The following is an 8,112-nucleotide window of genomic DNA, read 5'->3' on the forward strand; positions in this document are numbered from 1 at the left end:
GAGGGGAGTGGGGTGAACAGTCTGTGGTTGGGGTGAGAACAGTCTTTGATGATGCTGCGGCTATACACGCAAGCATCGCTTGCCCTGGATGGCCTCGATGGAGGGGAGTGAGGAACCGGTGATGCGTTGGGGAGTTTTCACACCCTCTGCAGTGCTTTCCGGTCATGGGCAGAGCAGTTGCCATACCAAAAAGGTGATGAAGGTGGAGCTCATAAATAAAATATTCAGTCACAGTCTAGCAGATGCTCTGCAGTAATGCAATGTAGAGCTACACCTTCCATTCCGGAGACCATTCAGCTCGTTCGTGGTAGTCCTTGAGCAAGGCAGTTGTTCTGGGGAGATATAAAATAAATAAATAAATAAAAAGGGATTTGAGATGCATCTTATTTTTGTTTTACATGAATTACATGTGAATAATACAGTGTTGGGCAAGCTACTTGGTAATTGTAGTGAGCAAAACTATCAGTTACTCTGCCATGAATAAAACTTCACTACACAAAACTACCACCCCCGTCAAATGTAGCAAGCTTAGTAACACAAACACAGCAGTAGGCTAGTTCACTACATAGGAAGCTACTTTAAATTGTGCTAATTTCACATGACAAAAGTGTAGCCAAGCTACTTCATATAAAGAAGTTAAGCTATTGAAAAGTTACTTTATTCAGGAAATAGTGAAGCTACCACCAACACACTTATTACTAGCTAAGCTACAAGTAGCAACTGCCCGATAATAGGCTACAGTCTGTGCCACTTGTGTAAAATTTGCTTGCCAATGTTATATTAGTAATATTTGATTCATTTCTACAATAGCATTCTTGTGTCAGTTGTAATGTAAGTCAGTGTTATGGAATATGACTCATCAAGTCTCAGTTCATAGCCGGGTGAACACTTGAACACCTAGCAAGTAGCCTAGCTTGCTGGCTACGATTTACATACAATAACAAAGATCCTTGCTCCTTTTCAACTCTCTGGTAATATTGCATTCACAAAATACAACCAATAGTGCGATAATGTTAAATCTTACTTGTGAAAAGTAATCCCCGAGCCCTGTTTTGCGATGGTCCGCCAATTTGAGCAGGAATATGCTGCACATTGCTCTGGCATCTTGTTTCTTCTGCTGCAACTATAGCGGCTGCATTTCCTGTTTCCAGCAGCCAATGCTGTGTCTACTCTGGCACAAAGGCTCTGGCATTGCAGCAAATCCCCAGGCGTCATTTTTTACCTCTGACGTCCAGGACCAAAGTTTTTGCCGTGGCACGTAAAATTTGGCGTCTGACGCTCAGACGTCTATTTTTACTCCTGAAGAAGTAAAAATCTACATGGAGGCGTTATTTTGACAGGCGTTTTGTCTTGAACGGCTTGCCATAGACTGAGCGAGCTGATAGCAGGGTAGATTTGCGTGGGGACCGAAGGATTCAGCTTCAGGCTACTTCACTACAAGCATGAAGTGCGTCCAAATTCACCCATTCTTCTCTGTTGAACTCCTCGTGAAGTAGGCTACTCATCACACATGTGTCACATGAAAGAGCCTTTTCTCAGCTTTTAAACGGTGCTAGCTAGCCACTGTTTGCTGTGATAAACAGTTTGTGAGAAAAATAACTTCAAGAGATTAAATAATTATTCTCTGTGCCCATCTCCACATCCATTTGTCTCGGTGGAATATCGTAGGCCTACACACTCTTCACACAACACATGACAAACCATATATCAGAATAAACAGCAGACCTTACCGAACACAAATGTGTAATGCATTCCCGTGTATAGTTAGCTGTTCCAGAGTAATCCGGATTGGAAATAAATTATAGCAAAATTCAACATGGTCTTTCGGCTGCATTTCTTCACTGAGCTGTGCTTACATCGCCTAGATATCTGTAAATATTAGAATCAGAGAATATACAGGCAGCTCACGGTTAAGAGTTTGTCAATGTAGCCTTAATGATTTCTTTTCACAAAATGCTAAGCATGCATATATTTAAGTTTCTTAAAACTGAGCTGTGCTTGGGCATGATTTCATAACAGACCAAATAGAATATTACATATTGTGATACTCCGGACACTCTTGTCACATTCGAGGGAAACTTCCCGTACTTTATTGAAGTCAAGTAAACTCTGTATAACAAAGCGAGTTGCTGTTTTAGCCACAACTCACGCATGCAACAAGGCATTCACAACCAACTCTCTCGAACCCACACCACACACGCACGCACACTCCTAAACTCCACCCCCCAATTCCCCTAAAAGGCACACAACAATTTAAGAACTGACCAGTAACAGAACACAATTATCACACACAACTCGCAGGTTATCACACTGCTCCCCCCTTTATGAAGCCCCTCGCCCTCGAGGGGTCATGCAAAAGTCATTGAACCGTGGCGGTCTCCGCTGCTGTCTCTGTGGCCTGCTTGGGTCTGGTCCCAGTCTGCCTTGCGGTGATACAGGGGGTTGAGCGGGGAACGCCGAGTGGGTGTCAGGGACACTAAGGCTGGGGGACATCAGGGAAGGGGAGGCCGAGATATTTGAATCTGCAGAGGGCCCGGGATTTGTCTGTGAATTAGGCCCCAGCTCAAACGATGGGACAGCATTCCCTCTGTATGGTGCTAATCTGTCCCGGTGGAGAACTACTCTCCTACCCCTAGGGGGAACCTGTACCCTATAGACCACCTCGCCCACACGCTCGATGACCCTACAAGGGCCATCCCAGTGGCAGTCCAGTTTGGGGCACCGTCCCTTTTCCGTTTAGGAGTATAAACCCAGACCAACTCCCGGCCTGGAAGTCTCTGCCCTTACTCCTCACATCATAGTTCCGTTTTTGTCTCATGCGGCCTTCTCCAGCTGGTCCCTGGCAAAGGCATGGGTCTTTTCTAAGCGATCCTGAAGTTTCGAGCATACTCCGGCCCGGTGGATGTTCAGCGTCCGTGGCCTACCAAATGCCAGCTCTGCAGGCGTCGAATCTCTCTGGCTAGCATTAGTAGAGCAGGGGTGCAGTTGGTGGAGCTTTGGACAGCAGAGCGATATGCCATTAGAACAAGCGGGATGTGTCTGTCCCAGTCTGCTGGTGGTCTGCTGTGAGCATGGCTAGCTGCTGTTGCATAGTTAAATTGAACCGCTCTACTAGGCCATCACTTTGTGGATGCAATGGTGTTGTGCGTGTTTTCTGCATGCCTAAACGCTCACACAGGGCAGCAAAAACTTTGGATTCAAAATTGCGACCCTGGTCGCTGTGGATGACCTCTGCTGTTCCGAACCTGCTGAACACGCCCTCTATCAGTGCCTCTGCCACTGTTTCAGCCTCCTGGTCGGTAGAGCATAGGCTTCCGCCATTTAAAGTAAAGTAGTCCATCGCACACAGCACATATTTGTTTCCTCTGTCTGATTCAGGAAATGGGCCCATTATGTCCACACCTACCCTCTCCATCGGTGCCCCTGATGTTTGTTGTTGAAGGGGGGCATGGGATTGGTCCAGGGGTCCTTTGTGTGCTGCACATGCATCACAGCGTCGACAAAAATCTTCAACATCCCGACGGTGCTGACCCCAATAGAACCCCTGGCGTAGCCGATGGAGAGTTTTAGAGCTCCCGAAGTGACCAGAGCCAGAACATCCATGGCAGGCCCCCAGCACAGCTTCTCTGAGGTCTTTTGGCACCACAACTTGCCACCTCTCCTCTCCAGTGGCTGGCTCCTTCCACGCACGCTGCAGCACCCCATCAGACAGGCGTAGCACATTGAATTTACTCCACAGTCTCTTTGTGGCCACCGACAGTCCTGACACAGCCTCCCAGGGTGGTCTGTGCCCGCTAAGGACCCACTGACGCACTGGCCTCAGGTCTCCATCCTCCTCCTGATGGGCGGCCCACTCAGCAGCATCCACCACCTGCAGCGCACAGCATGTCGGCTCAGCAGCAGTCTCCTCGCCTCGTAGCTCTCTCTCTCTGGCGTCCTTTCTGTCGCAGTAGCTACAGCCATCCACAGCACATGGGCGCCTGGACAAGGCATCCGCATTAGCGTGCTGAGCCCCAGGCCTGTGCACCACAGTGAAGTGGAAAGACTGTAGCTCCTCAAGCCAGCGCGCTACCTGGCCCTCTGGTTCACGGAAGGACATCAGCCATTGGAGTGCAGCATGATCCGTTCTGACGGTGAAGGGCACGCCACACAAGTAATACCTGAAGTGTCGAGCAGCCGTCACAACAGCTAGCAGCTCATGCCTCGTCACGCAGTATCGCCGCTCGCTCTTATTGAAGATGTGGCTGAAGTACGCCACCACTCGTTCTCCTTCAGGCCCTGTTTGGGACAGCACAGCGCCCATGCCAACGTTGCTGGCATCTGTATCCAACAGAAAAGGTAAAGCTGGGTCTGGGGGGGTGAGGACTGGGGCATTTGTGAGGGCCTGTTGCAGAGTGCTAAATGCCTCCTGGCAGTCAGCAGACCATGTGAACGGCTGATTTCTCTGAAGCAGGCGGAAAAGAGGTGCGCCGATGCAGGAAAACCCCTTTACAAACCTCCGATAGTAAGAGGCTAGTCCTAAGAAACTTTTGAGCTGTCTCTGGTTATTAGGGGGTCGGCCAGTCTCTAATAGCACAGCCTTTCTCTTCAAGTGTGCTAATGCCCTCACTGCTCACTCTATGGCCTAGAAACTCCACTTCCCTTTTCATGAAATGGCATTTTTCAGGATGCAGTTTAAGCCCTGCCCCAGCTATTCTCCCCAGCACCTGCCTCAGGGAATCTAGCGCAGCCTGGAAGGGATTTTCCATGGCGAGGACATCATCTACTGTAGGTACACTAGGCACTCTTGGCGGGGACACCAGCCAGTACATTGTCCATAAGTCTCTCAAATGTCCCTGGGGCATTGCATAGTCAAAGCTGAGAACTTTAAACTGCCAGTGCCCCTGCCAATGCTGAACGCAGTCTTAGGTCTCGACTGAGGAGTGAGGGGGACCTGCCAATACCCACTCCGTAGGTCAAGTGATGAGAACCATGAGGACCCAGACACCAGGTCCAGTGTCTCATCTACCCGCGGGATGGGGTAGCAGTCCTTCCTTGTCACCTTGTTCAGCGGTCTATAGTCCACACAAAATCTCCATCTTGAACTCTTTTTCTTGGGGACCATGACAACGGCTGACGACCATGGACTGTCCGAGGGCTCGATGATGCCCGACTTGAGCATGGCACGGACCTCCTGATCCGCAGCCTCCTGTTGTACCATGGGTAGGCGGCGGGGCTTTTTTGATGGGGGCGCCTGCCTGCCAGTGTCAATGTGGTGCTGTACTAGATGGAGTCCCACCTCATCATCGCTGAGAGCGAAAATGTCTTTGAATTCCCACAGCAGTTGCCACAGGTTAGTTTGTTGTTGGTCATCAAGACCTGCACAGTTTTTTCTCCAAATATCTCTGATTGCCTCCGTTCGATCCTCTAGGTCCCCTGTCTGTTCAGATAGAGGCGAGACAGCATGGCCCCCGAGCGACATGGGCGGACTAGACTGTGTCGTTTGCACCTGGGGACCAGTAGCTTCAGGATGTGCTGTTAAGCCGTAGGTGGGCACAATTTGTGGTACTTGCTGGGAGGGGGATGTCAGCTGAACACATTGTCCACCAGGTAGAATCAGCGCTTCGGAGCCCAGGTTTAATGCACACCCCGTGAATTTTAGAAAATCGAGGTCAAGGATACATGGGTCACGCACCTCTGCCACCCATGCCATAAAAGTCACTGCTAAATTCCCCAATGTGAAGACAAAAGTCCCCCTACCCCTCATGGAGGCTGTCTCTCCAGTAACTGTTTGTAATTTTACAGAAGTCTGTTCTAAGACGGTCCCCCCCCGGAACAACGTCAGGTCTTACTAATGTGGCAGTGGACCCTGTATCCACCAGGGCTGAGCCGCGACACATTTCCCACCAGCACCGAACGCGGGCACAAGTTACCCACCTCTGTCCAGCCCACTGTTACAACAGGATCAGTCCATTATAAGTATGTCCATGCACTCCCCCTCCCTAAAGCTGCAGTCCCCCGGTGAGTGGCTGAAGGGGTCCGTAGTGTCGGGGCTACCCGGAACCATTGCCGTTTCCCTGCTGGACCCTCCCTGCAGGACAGCGGCGAAGCAGGTGTCCGGGCTGGCCCACCCCCAACAGACAACGGGCGGCGCCTGGTGTCATCCTCAGGGCGGGCAGACTGAGTCCCAGACAGCCGCCGCACCAGCTCGTCCACCCACGCTGGCCTCTGATCTAGCACCTCCGTCACAGCAGCGACCGCAGGGGATGGTGATTGCTTTGTAGCACAAACTGCAGTCTCCCTCTCTATGGCGAGATCAAGTGCTTCACCTAGCGTAGCAGGGTGGGCGAATTGTACATGCAAGCGTAGCTTGTCCGGTGTAAGGGCTTGGATAAACTGGTCGCGTGCTAGCTCACCCTGGATGGCAGCTGGCATATCAGCATACGCGCGCCTGCTGAGGCTCTCAATCTCATAAGCCAGGGCACGGAGAGACTCACCCGGCTGTCTAAGGCGATGTTTGAACTCACACCGTAGAGAGTCCCTCAGGTTAAATTCCCCAAAACGCCTCTGCAACGCTCCAACTAGTGTTGTATAGTCCCCTCTCTCCTCTGGGCTTAAAAGCAGCAAGCAGGCTGATGCGTCCTCCGTCAGCGACAGGGCGAGCTGAAGGGCCTTTGTTGCTTCAGACCAGCATGCGGCAGAGGCTAAAAGTTCAAACTGAGCTCGGTATGCCTCCCAGCTTCACTTACCAGAGAATTTCGGTGTCTTTGGGCTAGCCGGAGCAAAGTGCAGGGCGCCGCCATCTTTGTTTACATCCGAAGTAAACTCGCGGTCGTGACGTAGCCCAGCCGAAGCCCTCTCAGACTCCCAGTGGCGCGAAACAGTGGCACCGTGCCGCAAAGTTCCAAAATTTCCGTCAGTCCAGGACGACAGGCCAGGGAGCTCAGGCAGATCATCTTCACTCTCACTCTTCACCTTGGAACGGGCACCCATGTAGCTATCCATAATTCCCTCTCAGTAGCCAGAAACAGCCAATCGGAGCGGGGTCTAATCTCGAGCTTCTGACACCAATGTGATGTCACATTCGAGGGAAACTTCCCGTACTTTATTGAAGTCAAGTAAACTCTGTATAACAAAGCGAGTTGCTGTTTTAGCCACAACTCACGCATGCAACAAGGCATTCACAACCAACTCTCTCGAACCCACACCACACACGCACGCACACTCCTAAACTCCAACCCCCAATTCCCCTAAAAGGCACACAACAATTTAAGAACTGACCAGTAACAGAACACAATTATCACACACAACTCGCAGGTTATCACAATATTAAAATCAGATTATGTAGGCTACACAGTGTAGTTAGATCAAGTTGGACAGTAGCACATTTTAATCATGGATAGTAGTTGGACAGTATCACATTTTAATTATTTTATAAATCTATAGTGGCTGGTGAAAGAGTTGAGTGTTTTGGGTTTTTTTCATGGGGGGGTTAGTGGGTAGTGTCCCCACCAAAGCTCAGACCAAACCTACGCCCTTGGCTGATACTGCTACATTCTACAAACCAGCAACTTACTGCAAAACACGTTTTATTGTGTAATTCAACACGTAAACTGTGGATTCAAACCAGTGCAACAACTCGCAACAGCACCAACGTTTCCATAAGAACGCCGTTGTCACACTACTCGTTCGTCAGATAGGAACTAGCTAGTGCTAGCTGGCTAGCTAGCCAGCGAAGTTAAGCACCCAGATGGCAAGAGGCTGGCGGGCTAGCGGGCAAGAGGCTGGCGGGCTAGCTAGTGCTAGCGGGCTAGCGGGCAAGAGGCTGGCGGGCTAGCGGGCAAGAGGCTGGCGGGCTAGCTAGTGCTAGCGGGCTAGCGGGCAAGGGCAAGAGGCTACTGGTTCACTGGTTTGCTGCCGGGCGGACCGCTGAGTTTTTGCACATCGGTTCTAAGCGGTCCGCTGGGCTAACGAGCCGCAGCTTTGACCACCTTTTTCTTTATTCATTTATACGGCGGACTGCCGGTGGCCTAGCGTTACCATCGCGGGTTGCTGACAAGTAGCCTATCTACCGGTGGTCCGATAGCTGCTTCCTATCTGGGCAGTAACGTTAGCCTATTCACCTTATTCAGC

This window comes from Alosa alosa, chromosome 21 (assembly GCF_017589495.1).
Source record: "Alosa alosa isolate M-15738 ecotype Scorff River chromosome 21, AALO_Geno_1.1, whole genome shotgun sequence".
NCBI classification, from domain to species: Eukaryota; Metazoa; Chordata; class Actinopteri; order Clupeiformes; family Clupeidae; genus Alosa; species Alosa alosa.